Source organism: Cetorhinus maximus, unplaced genomic scaffold (genome assembly GCF_964194155.1).
Source record: "Cetorhinus maximus unplaced genomic scaffold, sCetMax3.hap1.1 HAP1_SCAFFOLD_547, whole genome shotgun sequence".
In the NCBI taxonomy this organism is placed as follows: Eukaryota; Metazoa; Chordata; class Chondrichthyes; order Lamniformes; family Cetorhinidae; genus Cetorhinus; species Cetorhinus maximus.
The window spans coordinates 25,266-43,541 of record NW_027596489.1 but is presented as its reverse complement, the minus strand read 5'-3'; the positions used below and the strand labels follow the sequence as shown (position 1 = coordinate 43,541).

Genomic DNA, 18,276 nt, shown 5'->3' with positions numbered 1-18,276 from the left:
TTCTGTCTGTGGGAAAAGATTTCAAATGTCAGTGTGACTGGCAAAGCACCGAGACAGACACGCCCGAGTGAGAGTGCTCCAGTGAACTGACTGTGGAAAGAGCTTTAACCTGTTACACTATCTGAAAAAAACATCTCACCATTCACAGCGGGGAGAAACTGTGCAAGTGTTCTGTGTGTGGACAAGGATTCAACTGATCATCCAACATGGAGAGACATGGGGACACTGACACCATGGAGAGACCGTGGAAATGTGGGGACTGTGGGTTAGGATTCAGATCCCCATCTGTGCTGGAAACTCATCAGCGCACTCACACTGGGGAGAGGCCTTTCATCTGCTCCGAGTGTGGGAAGGGATTTACTCTACTAACCCACCTCACTTCACATCAAATTGTTCACTCTGACATGAGACCTTTTGAATGTTGCGACTATGAGAAGAGCTTTAAAAGCAAAAGGAATCAGCTGATACACCAGCGAGTTCACACTGGGAAAAGGCCATTCACCTGCTCTAACTGTGGGAAGGGATTCACTCAGATAAGTACCCTCACTTCACATCAACTTGTTCACTCTGACAAGAGGCCTTTTAAATGTTCTGACTGTGAAAAGTGCTTCAAAAGCAAAAAGATTCTGCTGACACACCAGCAAGTTCACACTGGGCAGAAACCATTCAACTGCTCCAAGTGTGGGAAGAAATTCACTCAACTAACCCGGTTCACATCACATCAACGTGTTCACTCTGAAAAGAAACTTTTTAAACGTGCTGACTGTGTGAAAAGCTATAAAAGCAAAATGGGTTTGCTGACACGTCAGCGAGTTCACACTGGAGAGAGGCATTTCACTTGCTCCATGTGTGGGAAGGGATTCATTCATCCATCTCTCCAGCTGACACACCAGCGAGTTCACACTGGAGAAAGGCCATTCACCTGCTTCGTGTGTGGGAAGGGATTCATTTATCCACCCTGCAGACAGAACAATGTATTCACAAGTGAATCCCGGGGTTGGATTCTGCTGTTATTGTTGCTGCAAATCACATCCAGGACTGAACCATGCTCATTCCGACAGTTGGGGTTTGTTTCTGCTGATGTTAATAATCCCTGTCACTGGGCTGGAGTTTAATATCCTGGATAAAGGTTAAATCAATCAGCTTTGTGTCAAACATTGTCGACATATTAGTCGAGGCATTGAATGCAAGAGCAAGGACGTTATGATGGAGCTGTATAAAGAATTAGTTAGGCCACATTTGATGTACTCTGTGCAGTTCTGTTTGCCGCACTATAGGAAGGATGTGATTGCACTGGAGAGGGTGCAGAGGAGATTCACCAGGATGTTGCCTGGGCTGGAGAGTTTCAGCTATGAAGAGAGACTAGATAGGCTGGGGTTGTTTTCCTTGGAGCAGAGAAGGCTGAGGGATTAACTGATAGAGGTGTACAAAATTATGAGGGGCATAGATAGGGCGGATAGGAAGACATTTTTCTCTTTAGTGGAGGGGTCATTACTCAGGGGGGCATAGATTTAAGTTAAGGGGCAGAAGGTTTAGAGGGGATTTGAGGATTTTCTTTTCACCCAGAGGGTGGGGTCTATCTGGAACCTGCCGGTGAAGCCTACATCCCATGAATGAATTTTAAAAGAAAGACAACGCTTTCATCCCAGAAATCAACTGAGTGAACCTTCCCTGAAATGCTTCTAATACGACTCTATCCATCCTCAAGATTACCCATAACTATGTTATCATGAGGTGCAAATGGTATGAGCTGGAACTTGGTCTTTTTTATTTTTCAATCCATTTACTAACAGAATCTGCCCCTCCCATCCCCAGATTCAGACAATGATTAACTGAGACTCAGTCTCTAATGGCGGCCTTAAAAGTGGATAAATCCCCAGGCCCAGGTGAAATGTGGGACTCAGTGCCTGAGGGAGTGGTAGAGGCAGGAACCCTCACAACAGTTAAGAAGTATTTAGATGAACACTTGAAACACCACAGCTTACAGGGCTACGGGCCAAGTGGTGGAAAATGGATGAGAGTAGATGGGCTTTGATGATGACCACTGCAGGAATTCACCAAGGTTCCTTCGACAGCACCATCCAAACCCATGATCAATAACATCTAGAAGGATCAGGGCAGCAGATAGATGGGAACACAACCACCTGGAAATTCCCCTCCAAGTCACTCACCATCCTGAAAGGGAAATATATTGCCATTCCTTCACTGTCGTTGGTTGAAAATCCTAGAAGTCCCTTCCTAACAGCATTGTGGGTGTAGCTACACCACATGGACTGCAGTGGTTAAAGAAGGCAGCTCATCACCACCTTCTCAAGCAGAACTAGCGTTGGGCAATAAATGCTGGCCCAGCCAGCGAAGCCCATATCCCATGAATGAAGAAGAATAAACAGGGCATGAGTGATTATTGTGGCCAGTAGAATGAAACAATGTTTTAAATTATCAATACAGTAAGACCTATTCCAGATAAAAATTGTCTCTCAAACATTCAGGAAAGAATTAAACACCTTGAACATATCAAAGTGAGTCAAATTAATTTGAAGAAGGAAATAGAATCTGGATTTAGAAAATATCCACGAAGAGGATGTAGGTTAACAGAGGGCTGAAGAATCTTTAAAGTCTGTGCATAAACTTTTGTTTGAACCAGATGTAATTACAACATGTCAATAATTTAGAATTGTGTGGGATGATCAGCAGATGGGGAGGATGAATCTAAGTCGATAGTTATCACATTTTAGCGGAAAAGTTTTGACATTTATTCTTGGTGGCAGCTCAAGTGTTTGTGTTGCTGATTCTGATCATTCAAGTAGGTTTAGTATGTTATCTACAGTTTGTCATCAAGAAATTAGGAAAACAACCTCGTAGCTTAGAAATAGTGAGGTTAGTCAGAAATCAGTTGTGAGAAGTCAGTAAGGTCATTCCCTTCTCAAGGTGGAGAGATCTGTGAGAAATAACTGTCTAATTAACCTTATAAAATCTTCAGAAATTTAATGAACATTACAGAAATAGTTCTCTCTCTCTCTCTTCCTTGTATAGGAAGAAAGATTCCTGGGTTGATAAACATAGGACAGCGTACCCTTATGATAACTCATCGGGATGGTCTCAGTAGTTATGGGATGGAATTTGTAGTGGTGATTGAAGACAATGGCTTTTGTCTTCAATTTTTAATTGGAGGAAATTTCTGCTCATCCAGTACTGGATGTGGGATAAGCAGTTTGATAATTTAGTAACAGTGGAGGAATGGAGAGGGATGGTGGTGAGGTAGAGCTGGGCGTTGTCAGTGTACATGTGTAAAGTAACACGGTGCTTTTGGATGACGTCACCTAGTGGTAGCATGGAGATGGGAAATAGGAGGGGGCAAAGAGACATCCTGTTTTTAGGATGGGTCAGGATGGTGGATTAAAAGGTGAGAGGGACAGTACCAGAAGAGAGTGAGACAAAACTGTGAATAATATCAGCTAACATGAAGAAGTTGGGTGATCAGTAGATCGGTGAGAGTGGGGTCAGTACAGCAGAAAGTGGGTCTCGTGGACAAGATGAGCACTGAGAGGACATGAGGGGAGATGGGAGAGAAACTGGAGAAAATGTGAGTTCAGGGTTCAATTTGTCCTGGTGGGCTAGTGGAAGGGAGGGAAGCAGCAGAGGCAGCTGATTGGATTTTCTCAATCTCAGTGACAAGGAAGCTCCATGGGTAGAATTTTGCCCTTGGCGTGCAGGCTCGGCGGGGGCGAGTGGGGCAGTCGGGAAGCTGCCCGCTGCCTGCAATCAGGCCCGGAAGGCAATTTCATGCTGGGGGCCAATTAAGGCCTGTGCTGTGTGAAACGTGAGCAGCAGTGCTCAGCGCTGCCTGTGCGGGCGGAGGGAGGAGTGCGAGCTGGGCGAGTGTGACCTTTGTGCATGCACGCGAGAGCGAGCTACATAATCTCCCTGAGTCAGAGAGCTGTCTCCGGGAGATGGATTGATTTGAAAAAGAAATTATAAATTTTATACAGGTTATGAAACATGTCCCCTCATATCACTCTGTCACATGATCAGGGAGATGTTTTTAGTTAATAAGATAAAAGCAAAATACTGCAGGGCCGTACTTCTTCAAGACAGGCATTCCTGGAAGAGAAGTGTACTAAATAAGATAAAAGCGAAATACTGCAAAATACTTTTTGCAAAAAAACAAAACTCTGTCTCTCCAGAGATGCTGTCAGACATGCTAAGTTTTTCCAGCATTTTCTCTTTTTGTTTCATGTTTTTAATTCAAGTGTAAAATTTGATTTGCTTCAGGTGACCTCGTCCCGCCCGTGGATGAGGTTTCCTGATAAAGGTAAAGGCCGCTTGGTCTTTTCGCCCGCCTGCCAACCATTAGGTACGATGGGCAGCGTAAATTTGAATTTAATTAACTTCTTAGTGGCCTTACAGGCTTCTTAATTGTTGGTGAAATATTGCGGGACTGCGCGATGACGTCGGGACACTCGCCCACCGAGCGTAATTTCCTGCCCCATGAGCTCCTCACACTTGTTGTTGGAGGTGAGGAAGGAGACGGGGGTGAGGAAGAACCCTTCAAAAGTAACTAACTTGTGTCTGAGAGATTAAAAACACTTGACACATGGTGAGTTTAACACAAAGCTGATTTATTTGACTTTTATCCAGGATATTACACCCTATAACTGACCTGGAGTTTATTAACATCAGCAGAAAGAGACCCCCATGAACATGGTTCAGTCCTGGATGTGATTTCACAACAACATCTAATCAGTGTAGTTACTTGTGAACTCGCTGGTGTCTCTGTAAATGGTATAAGTGAGTGAATCCCTTCCCACACCCGGAAGAGGTGAATGGCCTCTCCCCAGTGTGAACTCGCTGGTGTCTCAGCAGATGGGATAAGCAAGTGAATCCCTTCCCACACCCGGAACAGTTGAACGGCCACTCCCCAGTGTGAACTCGCTGGTGTGTCAGCAGATGGGATGACTGAGTGAATCCCTTCCCACACTCGGAGCAGATGAACGGCCTCTCCCCAGTGTGAACCCGCTGGTGTGTCAGCAGGCTGGATGACTGAGTGAATCCCTTCCCACACTCAGAGCAGGTGAACAGTCTCTCCCTAGTGTGAACTCTCTGGTGTACAGTGAGTTGAGATGATCGCCTGAACCCAGTCCCACAGTGAGAGCACCTGAACAGTCTCTCATCAGTGTGAATGCGTTGATGACACATCAGCGCCCCAGAGCTTTTATAGCATTTCCCGCAGTCTGGACATTGAAAGGGCCTCTCATCAGTGTGAACTCACTGGTGTCTCAGCAGGCTGGATGAGGTAATGAATCCCTTCCCACACTCAGAGCAGGTGAACGGCCTCTCCCCTGAGTGAGTTCGCTGGTGTCCTGTGAGATGAGGTGAACATCTGAATCCAGTCCCACAGTGAGAGCACGTGAACGGTCTCTCATCAGTGTGAACACGCTGATGACGCATCAGTTCCTCAGACCCTTTCCAGCACTTCCCACAGTCTGAACATTTAAAAGGTCTCTTATCAGTGTGAACTCGCTGGTGGGTCTTCAGGCTGGATGACTGTCTGAATCCCTTCCCACACTGGGAGCAGGTGAATGGCCTCTCCCCAGTGTGAGTGCGGCGATGAGTTTCCAGCTTAGACGGGTATCTGAATCCCTTCCCACAATCGCCACATTTCCATGGTATCTCCCTATTGTGAACGGTGCCTTTTCCTTCCATGTTCAAAATCCGATGATATTTAGGTTTCGATAGATCCTGATGTGATGTTTGGTTTCAGTTTCCTGACTGCAAATCCTCCCCTTCTAATACCCTGTGAAATTGATTTAAAACAGAAAAAAGGGAGTGAAAGAGAACCCACAAAAACACAAAGGCAGGTTGTGAAATTGAGCTGAACGAATCTGGGAATTTGCGGAGCTGGCACGAGGAAAAAGTGACCATGAAAACTGCTGGATTGTCATAAAAACTCAACTGGTTCAAGAATGTCCTTCAGGGAAGGGAACCTGCCACCCAGTCTGGACCAACACAAGACTCTGGCCTACAAGGGAGGAGAGGGAGACAGAAGTGGGAGAGGCAGGGTGTCAAGGGATACCTACAACACTACAAGAACTTTGACAAAGTCTCCAGAAACCTCAACCTCCACCACCTAAAAGAACAGGGTAGCAGGTGTATGTGAACACCATCATCTCCCAGATCCCTTCCTAGTCACACATCATCCTGACTTGTCTGGATCAACAGAAATTTCCTCCATTCCAATATTGGGAAGACTGAAGCCATTGTCTTCAGTCCCCGCTACAAACTCCACTCCCTGACCACCGGCTCCATCCCTCTCCCTAACAACAGTGTGAGGCTGAACCAGACATTCATAGGGACATGGGAGCAGGAGTAGGCCCTTCAGCCCGTCGAGCCTGCTCTGCCATTCAATCCGATCAAAGTCATTTTCCCACACTAGCCGCATAGCCCTGTATGTAATTGCTCAACCTGTCATCCATTCCTTTGTTCCCTCTAGACGTAACTATCCTAAGAGACTCCCGGCCGGCCTCCCACATTCAACCTCCCTGTAATACAAAACTCTGCTTACTCGCACCAAGTCTTGTTCACCCATCACCCCTGTATCCACTGACTTACAAAGCCTCTGGGTTAAGGAGAACCTCAATTTTAAATTTCTCATCCTCGTTTTCAAATCCCTCCATGGTCTCTCGCTCCCTACCTCTGTAATCTCCTCCAGCCTCACAACCCTCCGAGATATCTACACTTCTCTAATTCCGACCTGCTCAGCATTCCTGGTTTTAACTGCTCCACTTTTCGTGTCTCCCCCAACAGCTGCCAAGGCCACAACCTCTAGGACTTCCTCCCTAAACCTCTCCACCTCACTTTCCTCCTTTAAGATAATCCATAAAACCTTCCTCTTTCAGTAAACCTTTGTCCATCTGCCCTGATATCTCTTCATGTGGCTCAGTGTCAAATGTTGCTTTCTAACACTCCTGTGAAACACCTTGGTACGTTCCATTACACAATAGAATGAATGAATTACCATTTCAGGGTGGGAAGAATTTGATGGTCAACACAGGCGCTAAAGTGGAAGAGAAATGGACTGTAGTGCAGGAAAAACAATTCCTGAAAGATACTGCGGGAAGATAAAGCTCGTGAGCCAGCAGCACATGGTCAGGGGATGGGCAGCAGTGGAAACCTCATTTAGACACAGTTGGCAGAAGGAACAGTAAAATCCTAAACATAGTTAAAATACACTCGTAATTAGTGACAGAGAAAGTTAGAAAATGGCAGAGAGGTGATCAGGGAGGGCAGAGGATGAAAAAGAGCAATAGATGGACATGGATTCAGATCCACAGTTAAGGAACCACACCAGCCCTAGAGCCATGAAACAGATAACAGAGCACAGCACTAAAAGCTCTAAACTGCAGATAAATAGTCAAAAATACTCAACTCTGAAACAATACAGTTTTTAAATTTAAAATTTCCTGCTGGATCCTGCAGCTGGAAAGATATCAGAAGCACTGGAATCAGAGAAAAATCTTCCAGCTTAGGAAATACCCAGGGAGCGGGATGATGTCACCATGTAATTGTCAATGTGTGATGGTGTCACACACATGGGCACAGAACATCTGGGTCTGTGCAAACCAGTGATCACCTCACTTTACGAAGGATGGGAGGGTCCTTGAGTGGGTACGGAGGAGATTTACCAGAATGGGTCGAGGGATGAGGGATTTTAGTTGTAAGATTCGTTTGGAGAAACTGGTGTTGTTCTCCTTGGAGCAAAGTAGGTTGAGGGGAGTTCTTATGGAGGTGTATAAGTTTATGATAGGTTGAGATAAGGTAGATAAAGATGTTCACATTAGTGGATCATAAAAGGATTACAGACACAGATTTAAGATTTGAGGCAAGATCTGCAGGGCGGGGTGGGGGGTGAGGAAAAAAAAATTACACAGTGAGTGATTGAGTGAGCTGAAACTCAATGCTCACAGTCAGAGGCTGATAATATTCAGATCCTGATGAATCGGGTGACTCTGTTAGATCTTGATGTGATGTTTGGTTTGAGTTTCCCAAATGTAAATCCTTCCCATTTTACATCCTGTAAAAAGGAGATTATAAAAAAAAATCCATCACTGTCAGTGCAAGATAGAAATTACAAGAGACAAAAATTCCTCTTGGTTTGAGTTTGCGGTGTGTAAATTCTCCCCTTCTAACCCCCTGTAAAAGGATTTTCCAAAATCCATCCCTGAGAGTTCAGGATAGAAATTCACAACATTCGCTCCTCCTGCTACCTGGACCAGGATGACCGCGCATGCGCCCTGCTGCACAGCCGCTCCTCCGGGCCGAGCAGAGGGAGAGACCCAGCCATTTCCGGTCTGTTCACTGCAAACATGGGGCCGGTAGTTTCTGATTAAGGCTCTGCGGCCTGCACCACGTGTTTATGAAACCTCCCTGACCACTCCGCTCGCTCCATTTCTCCCTTCCCCCCACTAACTCTGTTACTCTGCTGCCCTCGCCATTTGCTTACCCGCTCTCTGCTGCTCTGGTCACAAGACAGAACCACGCATTCGCAGGTTGGAGACAGCAATGCGCATGTGACAATCACACTACGCAATGCGCATGCGCCGAACGCTGGACTCTGTATCAGGCATATTCTTTCCCGCTGTGAATGCTGGGTGACAGGTCCGCCATTAGAAGCCGATACTGTTTCATGATCCGATAATGACTGGAGATTTAGGGTCAAAATATAAAATTATTATATCAATTGAGGTAACAAAGTGCACATGCCTCTACCACACTTCTGTCCTGGGTGTAATTAACAACAGAACAAACCCTTACAGCTAGATGTCAATTCACTGGATTCTTAGCAGGTGAGGTGAAGAAGTTATTTTTCTTTCCACACACTGAACATTTAAACTCCGTCTTGCCAGTAAGAATGTGCCTATTGCGGCTTAAATCTTTTGAACTTTTAAAGCCTCTGGTGACTGGTGACCAAACTTTGCACACATGAACTACCAGAATTTTCTCCATCAGATGTGACTGCTGCTGTGTCAACTCATCAGATGATCAAGTGAATCATTTCCACATTCAGCTGGTGAATAATGTTTTCAACGTGTGACTTTACCCAGGAGTGTGCAACTCCGACTTGGATTTCAAATCCTTCTGGAAATGTGTTCTACATTTTCATCCAAGGAAAAGAGAAAAGCGATGCTGTAAATCTGAAATAAAAACAGGACATTTTGGAATTCGAAACAGGACTGGTAACGTCAGTGGAGAGAGACATATTTTTCCTCTCAGGTGTGTGACTTTTCAGCAGGGTTGTACTGAGTCAGTGCACAGAATTTAAAACATAACTCTGACTCTCAATCCACAGAAATTCCCAGATATTCCGAGTATTTCTATCATTTTCAGCCTTTATCTCTGGTCAAAGACTTTGCTTCTGAAATGGACGTTGGATTTATTGGTGACTAAGTTATATTCATTCTTGTCTATCCGCAAGAGGAAACATCTTCCAAACACTTTTCTAATATTAACAGCTTCGATCAAGTCATCCCTCACCCTGCTTTCCAGAGAAAACCTGTTTAACCAGTTCAATCGTTCTTGAATATTATAACTTTTCAGTTCTGGCATCACTCCAGTAAACCTTTCTTGCACCTTTTACAGGGCTTCTGCATAAACATAATGATATGGAGATGGAGCAACCCTTTCAAAATGGGCACTTATATCATGAGCCTGTTGTGTACCTTCTTGCAGTACATCGACTGAACATAAACTCATCCCAGCTCCGCTTTCTTCAATTGAAATCCAGTGTGAAAATATTAACAGTTTCAAAGCTTAACAAGGTGCACAAGATTGGAAGGAGAGTCTGGCTGTGGATAATTGACACTGTGCATATTCGTATAATCAGTATCTCGGACAATCAGGAAAATGAGCTCCTGTCAACCCATCCCGACTCAAAGCTTCGTGTCTTACATTCCCTGCTTTCCAGGGAAAAATTGGGTTCGTGAACTGACATTGCCTGCATCAAGCAGCTAATTGATCTGGGAGCTTAACGGGCACAGGGAGTTGGAGGCGAGGCAGGGACAGAAGCAGAAACAGCTGCAACGTGGAAGCGTTTAGAATTTGACGTGTGTCAGTTACTTTCAGTGATGAATGTCAGCCGTGTGATCCATTGTCAGTTTCACAGGAGCCACAGTGATGAGGTTGGTGGGTTTTGGAAATTGCAAGTTGTACATGAGCTGTTCGAACAGCAGGTCGAACACGTGCCAGCTCAAATTTTATTTAGGGGTATGTATGCGGTGTTTCATTTTTACAGGAAGGACGAGGAGGGACAGGATCGATATAAATTGCTGTGGGAAAAAGGTGGGATTATGAAATTAGTTAACTTGCTCTTCCAGAGAGCCGACACGGACACAATGGGCCGAATTTACTCCTTTTCTGCTGTAGGCATTTATGATTTTATACCAACAACATTAAACTGTGCAGAGGACCAGTCGTCGTGGCCGAGTGGTTAAGGCGTTGGAGTCCAAATCCATTGGGGTTTTCCGCTTCCCATCTTCCCTGGTTTTAACTCTCTGTCTGCAGAGTTAATTATCAGCTAAATTGAATCTACTCCAACCAAACATTCGAGAGTTTTCATATTTCCGTTCATTCACGAAAACAGTCATGAAACTAGCACTGGAAAATAGAACAAAAACAGAAACAGGTTGGTGTCATTCTTGCTTCCCTAAAGGACATTAGTGAACCAGATGAGTTCTTATGACAATCGTTCCATGGTCACCATTAGACTTTCAATTCCAGGTGGGATTCCAACCCTGGCCCCCAAAGGATTACCCTGTGTCTCTGGATTACTAGCCCAGTGATAATACCACTAAGCCACCACCTCCCTGAGTCTTCATTCTTTCTCAAAATAAAATTCAGCAAAATAATAATAGTTTTAAAAAAATGTTTCTTCTGGCAGCGGCTGATTGGAGAGTGTTGGGCTGGATAATTGCTGCATTTCCCTGTTTCACTTACTGTGGAGCTGAGGAAGAGAGAAAAATTGATGCGGTTGTTTGATCCAATAACTTCATCGATTTCTATTGGGCTAGATGGAGGTACATGATCGTTTATTTTCTTTAAAATGAATTTTCAGAATATTCTTTGAAATGAAAGTTCAGAAATGAAGATTGATGTGGGAACTCAGAGGGTAAAAGTCGAGCTTGCAACGTTGGGCGATATTTTCCTGTGGTTTCAGAGCCACAGAGCCAGCCAGACCTGTGTGGGAATGAATGTTGATGGGGAGAAAACGACGACGGATTCGCCCCTGGGTGGCCTCAAACCACCGATTTTTTTCAGTTCTCAGCTGAATGCACTGATCAATTGTACAACAGAAACTGATGAAAGTTGACTCTTCGAGATCCCCTAAAGCAGGGGGTCAGTGAGTTAAAGCTTCAGATTGCTGCTACCAGAATGACAATTGTTCTCTATCAGTTTCATTCTCCCAAAATTAAATTTGGGACATTCATTGTGGATACATGGAAACTGCCTGATCCCACCCACTGCAGACACATCCATGTCACCGGGAACCAGCTCTCCTACAACAGTTGCTATCTCCCTTTGAAACTTTAAGTTTTATCTGTTACCAAATATTCTGATTGTCCCGAAGCCAATAATTCTAAAGGGGTTTCTCTGTTACACAGCGAGTGGTTAGGATCTGGAATGCACTACCTGAGAGTGTAGGGGAGGCAGGTTCAATCGTGGATTTCAAGAGAGGATTGGACAGAAAATCCAGGTCTCCGGGGAAAAGGCGAGGGAGTGGGACCAGGCGAGTTAGTTTCTAGAAGAGTAAGAGGTCTCCCTTTTCAGACGGAGATGAGAAGTTTCTTTTTCTCTCTCGGGGGGTTGTTAGTCTGTGGAATTATTTTTCCCAGAAAGCATTGGAGGCTGAGTCATTGAATTTATTCAAGGAAGACTTAGACAGATTTTTGATAGACAAGGGAGTCAAGGGTTATGGCGGGCTGACAGGAAATTGGAGTTGAGCCCACAACCAAATCAGCCATGACCTTATTGAACAGCAGAACAGACTCAAAGGGCTGAATGGCCTATTCCTGCTCCTGTTCCTGAGCCCTATGTTGCTATGACACGGGCTGAATGGCCTCTATCTGTGGGGTAACTTTGAACCTGATACTATGATGGGCTCGGGAGGTAAAATGGACTATCTTGGTTATGTTGGTTATGTTGTAATTCAGTGCAAACACCACTCAAGGCAATGGTTAGTGTGCATTGAGTGGAGATAGCATGGCCGAGCGGTCTCAGGGGGTTGGGTTTAGACTCCAGTCTCCTGTGTGTGCTGCCCTTTCAGTCACATCATCTCAGAATCGGCTCGAAGTCGGTGTCCTTTTAAGATGTTCATTTTGGTAGGAAGAACAAGGAGAGTCAGTGTAAATTGCAGGGTGACCGGGAAGATGTGGAGCCGAATGCTCTCTATCGCTGCTAGAACCGTTCGGGGATGTTATATGAACAACATTAAAATCACCGTAAGGCCTGTAGTTGGGGCCAAGTGTTTAAAGTAATGGACTTGAAATCCATTGGGGTCTCCCGAAGCAGGTTTGAGTCTGGCTAACTGCACATCTTCCTTTAGATGCCTCCAGGGTTAGTTATTGGTTAAATTGAATAAAAACCTTCCAACATTCCCGTGTACTTTACCTGCTTCCCTTCCGCGTTTATTCATTTCCATTCATCTGCAAACATTTACTCAATTTGGAGTCTGGAAAGGAACAATAATTGGCCAAGTTGGTGTCGCCCTTGCTTTCTTGGTGTTTGCCTCTCCTTCGGCCTCTGTCACCCTCGGTGTAAATGTCTATCTGTCATCCTCTGTTTGTGTCAATGTGCTTCAGTTCCCCAAGGGGATGAACACATTTTTATCATCACAAGCTTTATTCACATGAGTTAAACTCAGAACAAGCTGAGACACCAACTGGAAATCAGGATTTCTAATGATGTATTTTGGAATATGAACGGCTTTAAATGCTGGTCCGGTTAACTCAATCGATAGAGCATGAAACTCTAAACTCCGGGGCCATCTATTTGAGCCCCACGCTAGGCGCCATTATTCCTGAAAACTTTGCAGCTTCCATGGGTGATCCCCAGCTCTCCATTGCTCCAGCAGTATCACCGCTCAAACTGAGTCTTTCTCCTTCCCACTTTGTGAAAAATCGATTTGGTTGTTTCTGCATTAAAATTGCCCTCTACTTCACTGGAAGTTGTGACTGTTCAGTTCTGAGGATATGGTGCTTTCACTGGCAATTCCCGGTCAAGGAAAACCTTTTCCTTACCACTGTGTGAACTGTCACAATGAACAGAAATTCCTGATTAAATGAAACCAGGTTTGGCAGCGTCTGTGGAGTGAGAAAGAGAGTTAATCTTCCAGCTGGATGATCTTTCATCAGAGTTGGAAAAGTCACAGATGTAACAGATGGAAAACAAGTCCAGAGGCGAAGGGGAGTGAAAGGACAAAACGGAAGGACTGTGATAGGTTACAAGGCATGAGACAGAAACTGACGAAAGGGATGATGGTGCAAAATGTGGGTGGGAATGGGACAGATTTATCTTCCTGCTGTTCAAACTGGCAAAAATATCACTCTTGATCAACCAATCACAACTACCATTTCAAAGTAACTTTCTATAATTGTTTCATTTCCATCCCCACTGCTGCTGCCTTCACAGTCATTCTATCATCTTCAACCCATTCCAGCAAAATCCACCTTCTTCCCTTGTGTTCAGCTCCTCTGACGTCATGGGACTGAGTAAATTCAGTGAGAATTTTTTTGTCATTTGGCACAAGATTCGGAACCAGACCTGGGAGAGGTTTGTGTCAGTGTAAACAGTGAAATCTCCCCTATTACCGCTATATTTTGCCGTGAACCACCGTCTCTATAGTCAGTGATTTGCAGCCTGCCATGCGCTTCTCTCATTCCTTATCTTCACCTCTGTATTTGCTCGCGGCCTGTTGCACGGGTGACATTTCCGGCGCTGATGCAATACTCCAGCTCCCACTCCACTGATTCAGGCGGAACTGATATGCGTTTTCAGTTTTCAATCAAGAAGTAATGCATATTTATATTAATCATTCTCATGACATTTATAAGCGCCAAACCTTAACCACTAGACCCCCAGGTTTGCAGCTTTACAGCCCGGCTTATCCATGCTTTCTGTGCCTTTTATTTTCATTTCAAACCTCTTTCAACAGAGACACTTTTCTCCGACAAAATGACACGTTTCTCTAGAACACAACCGACTTCTTCAGCCAATGACAACAGCGATTGCTGTTAGCTGGAGCAGCATTCATTGTCTCACAGTCCCGGGTTGTCATTGGGTCCTTAAGCGACAAAAAAAGACAGAAATCGCCAACTCTCCTGTTACCCGGCGAGTTCCAACAGATAAGGCGAAGAGCAAGTGCAATACGGATGTGAGACACTGCATTCAGCTAATATTCAACAACAAGAAGGAGCAACGCAGCTTTTCCTCTTACTTAAATGTGTAAGTTGCGGTAAAGTTTCTGCCCGGTTTCGAACCTGGGACCTTTCGCGTGTAAGGCGAACGTGATAACCACTACACTACAGAAACTGCATTGATAAATGCATCTGACTACAATGCAGCTCCGCAACAGCATTTTTGAGTCTTTGTTTTGAAGAAATGGAATTCGGCTGTTCTCATTAGGAATGCTGGAGACAGATTGATCAACAATGTCATCATCAAATGGCACAGCAGGTTGGATGGTCATTAGATTATCTCTTCTGTGCCAGCTTCCTTTTTAAAGAGGAACCAATTTGTCTCAATATATTTCTCTCTCTCCATAAGCCTAATTTTTCTCTATTTCAAGTCACTGTCTAATTCACTTTTGAAGAAGGAGTTTCTGCAGAATCCATGCACTGTTTCCCTTAATTAACAAAGTTTTCCCGACCCAGTAACATGAAGATTTGGACTTGGGTTTCTTCAAGTCCCTGGAGGATTGGATCCGAATCCCAGCACTGCCACAGTTTAAGTCACATTCCCACTTTGGGGAACTTTAGGAATTCCCTTTCGGAGAACAAGAGGAGATTCTAGTTGAATACAGGGCGGGTTGTGAACTTTATTTTGTTTGGAAAAACGCGGAGAGGCCATACAAATATAAATTGTTGTGGGAGAAAGGCGGGTGTGTGGAATTGGTTGAGTTGTTCTTCCAGAGAGCCAGCACAGGCACGATGGGCCGAGTGACTTATTTTGTAGCCATTTCTAATTTGACAAGGACACATTTGAGCTCGGAAGCTGCTGTTAGTCGTGACTGAATGTTTAAGGTGATGGATTTCAAATCCATTGGTCTCTCCCCCTGTAGGTTTGAATCCTGCTGACTACAGTTCTCATTATTCCTAATTTTAACCAGGTGCCACCAACTTCATCCCTGCGGCTCCTGTGAAACTGACAAGGCGACACACGGCAGAAATTCATCACTGAAAGTAACTGACACACATCAAATTCTGCCGCTTTCATGTCGCATCTTTTAATTCCCTGTTCTCCCTCTCAGACATTTCCAGGTCTATCAAATGTCATCCACCTGGAACTTCAGCCGCCACCTCGTTTTACTGAATATGGTCGATTTTCCGTTAGATAAAGTTAATAGGTGGCTCCATAGCTCAGTGGTTACAACACTTGTCTTGTAAGTCAGGAGGTGCGAGTTCAATCTTTTCTGGAACCTATGGATAACCTTCAGCTGAGATGGTGGAGTTATGTAGAAAGCTGAGAGACTGCAGAACAATATAGAAGAAGCAACTTAATAATTTAAAACACTGTGGATGTTGGAAATCTGTATTAAAAACAGAAAATGCGCGAAAAACTCACCATCTGACAGCATCTGTGGAGAGAGAAACATAGTCAATGTATCGAGTCCTTGTGACACTTCAGAGCGAAAGGGAAGCAGAAAAGTGATGTAGTTTATACTGTTATACGAGGGGTTGGGTAGAGCAGGTGAGAAGGTCAGAGATAGGTGGGGGATCAGGAAGGGTTGACAAAGGAGTCAGGGACACAAGACAAAGGGAGTGTTAATGACAGCGGTTAGGGCGAAAAAAGATACTGATTGTGGCATAAAGGCAAGAAAGCAGAATGTGTGAATAGCAGAACAAGGATCAGCACTCTGTGAAAGAACAATTGACAGATGGCCCTTCAGGGGCCTTCCTCCTCACTTTCCAAGGGCCAAAACGCTTCTTTCAGGTGAAGCAGTGCTTCACTTGCACCCCCTTTAATTTGGTCCACTGCATTCGCTGTTCCCAATGCGGTCTCCTCTACATTGGAGAGACCAAACGCAGACTGGGTGACCACTTTGTGGAACACCTTCGGTCTGTCTGCAAGTATGACCCAGACCTTCCTGTCGTTTACCATTTCAACACTCCACCCTGCTCTCAAGCCCACATGTCCGTCCTTGGCCTGCTGCAATGTTCCAGTGAAGCTCAACGCCAGCTGGAGGAACAACACCACATCTTACGATTAGGCATTTTACAGCTTTCCGGACTGAACATTGAGTTCAACAATTTCAGACCGTAAACTCTGTCCTCTAATTTCACCCTTTTTAAAATCTCGCTATAAAAATGTATTTTTATTTTTATTTACTTATTTTTATTAATTTATTCATTATTTTATCCCCCTTTTATCCCCTTTTCTATCCTTTTTCCCCAATCACCGCACTTCCCCCCACACCAGCCCAAAATAGAGCCATCTGTTACTTGTTCCATGTTGCTCTTTCACAAAGTGCTGACCCTTGTTCTTCTATTCACACATTCTGCTTCCTTACTTTTATGCCACTATCCGCACCTTCTTCAGCCCTGACCACTGCCATTAACACTCCCTTTGTCTTGTGTCCATGACACATTTGTCAATCTCTCCTCCACCCCCACCTATCACTGACCTTCTATCCAATCTCGCCTGCTCTACCCGCCCCACACCGCCCCCCTCCCGCCCCCTCCCCGCCCCGCTTGAATAGCATAAATTCTATCACTTTCTATTTCTTTTCAGGTCTGAAGGAGAGTCATACGGACTCGAAACGTTAACTCGGTTTCCCTCTCCACAGATTATGTCAGACCTGCTGAGTTTTGCCAGCATTTTCTGTTTTTGTAATATATAAGAGGTGATTGGCTAACAAGATGACAGACGGAGAAAAATGTAGCAAAGTCTGAAGTTACTCACTTGGTCATAAAAATAGTTTGAAAAAACAACAAAGCAGAACATGTTTGAAGAGGTGAGAAACTTGTGCTGATGTTCAAAGAGACTTGGCTGTACCTGTACAAAGAACACAGAAAGTTGCATCAGTCTCTGTAGCACAATTGGTCAGCGCGTTCGGCTGTTAACTGTAAAGTTTGGTGGTTCAGAGGCGAAGCCGTGAATATTTTTCCCCCATCAACATTCAGTGTCACTCAGATCCGGGTTGTCAATGGCGGTAAGAACATTTTCCACAAATGTTTCCAGTTCTACTGTTCTTCAATGAGTTTCGATTCAGGAAACTTTCGGCGTGTAAAGCAAATTTGATAACCACTAGACTACAAAAACAACACGCAGCTCCTTGCAGAACGACGTAGAATGTCAAACTGGGCTGTCTTATTGCACTTCAGAACCTTGTTTTGTGGAAGTACAATTTGGCTGAAAATCTTAGCCATGCGGCAGAGAAATTGATCTAAAATTAGAATCATCAGATGACACAGCACATCAGCAGCTCATTCAACACCTCACACATGTACGAACGGCCTTACAGCAAATCCGTCCCCATCTTTCTCTCTTTCTTCCAAGCCATGCATTTTTCAGAATATAATTCGAAACCTGGAGAAGTATAAATGTCACGTGGTTTTGAGAAGATGCATCCGGTTACTGTTTAACAACAAACGGGAAAGATGCAACCTTTCCTCACACTTAATTCTGTTAATGCTTCCACCCCTTTTCGAGCGGGGAAACTTTCCGTGTGTGAGAGACCGTGATCCCTATTACCCTACGCAAACCCTGCAATATAGCGGGGAAACTTTCCGTGTGTGAGAGACCGTGATCCCTATTACCCTACACAAACCCTGCAATGTAGCAGGGAAACTTTCCGTGTGTGAGAGACCGTGATCCCTATTACCCTACACAAACCCTGCAATATAGCGGGGAAACTTTCCGTGTGTGAGAGACCGTGATCACTATTACCCTACACAAACCCTGCAATGTAGCGGGAAACTTTCCGTGTGTGAGAGACCGTGATCCCTATTACCCTACACAAACCCTGCAATGTAGCAGGGAAACTTTCCGTGTGTGAGAGACCGTGAT

General features: G+C 44.6%; 1 non-coding gene and 1 pseudogene across 1 annotated transcript; both read right to left on the bottom strand.

Annotated features, from left to right (window-relative positions):
• Positions 1-4,749: 4,749 nt before the first annotated feature.
• Positions 4,750-5,703, bottom strand: LOC144674058 (uncharacterized; annotated as a pseudogene).
• Positions 5,704-14,507: 8,804 nt separating this feature from the next.
• Positions 14,508-14,580, bottom strand: trnav-uac (transfer RNA valine (anticodon UAC)). Its single transcript has one exon. It is a non-coding gene; the product is annotated as a tRNA-Val (tRNA).
• Between the last annotated feature and the right edge of the window lie 3,696 nt (positions 14,581-18,276).